Below are 1,656 nucleotides of genomic sequence, written 5' to 3' on the forward strand. Positions count from 1 at the left end.
TATTACTGAACCTAATTACCACCTGACAGCGAAGTGCTTTTCCATAGCATCATTCAGTTACCTCATCAAAAGGAATGTTTGGTTGCTTTCTTCATTTTAAACTAAAGAACCACTGACAGTGGTAACTGAAGCATTTTAATCTCATCAAATATCCATGTCCATCTCTATAGAGACAGCCATGCCAGCAGGGAAAGATACACATCTGTAATCGGGTTGCACAGAGCAAATTTTTCGCATTCCCCCACCAGAGTCTAATGGGGTGAGGGATCTTTTGTCTGGGGAGTGCTACCTCGCAGTGAAATCCTAAATATTATAAATGCCAAAGCCAACAGATGTTTAAGGAATAGATTTTTAAAGATTCATGTTGTTAATTTCCCAATAACTTTCAAATGCCGGCTTTTCCCTGTAAGTAGACAAATGCCTTTTCTTTGCATCCTGGGCTTTGTCACCTGACATTTGATCAGACCCTGTCTATATATATATAAAACGTGCATCAGCGAAATGAAACTGTTCTTTGAAGCTGTCATGTTAACTGCAAACCTGCCCAAAAGAAAATCTTGCAAACTGCTGGGAAACAGGAGGGAGATGGCTGTGGCTTTAAATATGCCTTGGCTAGGCAGTGGCTCTAGGAAAGGATTGGAATATGTAAAATGATACTAAATATCTGTGTAATCAGGACTAATTATATGGCATGGTTATTAGCTTGAAACAGGACATGTTGTGCCCACAGTTTATGAAAATATATTAAAACATTACCAGATTCCACATACTCATTGAAAGAAAGCTGCAGAGTTAATAAATGTGTAAGGGACAACTAATTGGCTGCTTTGTCCCAGTCTACTACGGGCAGAACAATTTCTGTCTGAGGGAATTAGTGCAGCCAAAATGTGTTATAACGATAGCCCTGGAAATAGCAACAACCTGCAACACTTCCAGAGAGCATCTGACTGAAAGATCTTAGAGGCAGCAATGTTTATGTTGGTGTCACCACGTTGCAGAGAAGGACATTGAGGCACAGAGAGGGAGAGGCAGTCCTGAGAGTCAGAAATGTCGCTGGTACCCAAATGCAGCGCCTTTCAAGAGCTTAGTCCACACAGTCAGGCTGTCTGACAACAGGCACCCTAGAGCACAGGCAATGGGGGCAGTTCAGTGGGAACTGAATTAGGATCATCTGGAGCAAGAGGCAACAGCTCTGCTTACAGACCCAGGACTGAGGCCGGGGCTAGGGTACCCTCTGCTATCCCTTATACTTGTGCAGCTTATATCAAGAGGTAAAGAGAAATACCTATATCTGTATAAGGTGCTAACATGTGCCCGTAAGTGAATCCAACTGGTCGGCTGGACCTGTGGTTAAATTCCACCTGCCCTTGCCTACAGAAGCCCCTGGGACGAGTGACACCTGTAAATGGGGCCTTCAGGTCCTCACTGTGGAACTGTGCCCACCACCCTCCCAGGAGTCAGGCTCCAATGACTTCCCAAGAGGCCACCATGAAAGTAAAGTTAGTGCTGGAGCCCTCAAGTATTTGCTGAGCCTGCCAGTGGGGCAGCAGCAAGGGTGCTGTGTTTTGTCCCTGAGTGGTTGGTTGCTAGAAATTAATGTTGATCCCATCATTGTGGTGGTGGTGGTCTCTGAAGGCTTGGGGTGAGCCTTGGTTG

The 1,656-nt window shown here is 44.9% G+C and overlaps 1 long non-coding RNA gene across 1 annotated transcript in view; it reads left to right on the top strand.

The window, feature by feature from the left end:
* The first annotated feature begins 1,544 nt into the window (after nt 1-1,544).
* The window catches only part of LOC118451981, a 22,787-nt gene continuing 22,675 nt past the window's right edge, over nt 1,545-1,656 (top strand). The window contains exon 1 of the long non-coding RNA XR_004841607.1: nt 1,545-1,555. This is a non-coding gene — a long non-coding RNA (uncharacterized LOC118451981). The remainder of the gene's footprint in view (nt 1,556-1,656) is intronic.

This window comes from Egretta garzetta, unplaced genomic scaffold, assembly GCF_000687185.1.
Source record: "Egretta garzetta isolate BGI_Z169 unplaced genomic scaffold, ASM68718v1 scaffold533, whole genome shotgun sequence".
Classification (NCBI taxonomy): Eukaryota; Metazoa; Chordata; class Aves; order Pelecaniformes; family Ardeidae; genus Egretta; species Egretta garzetta.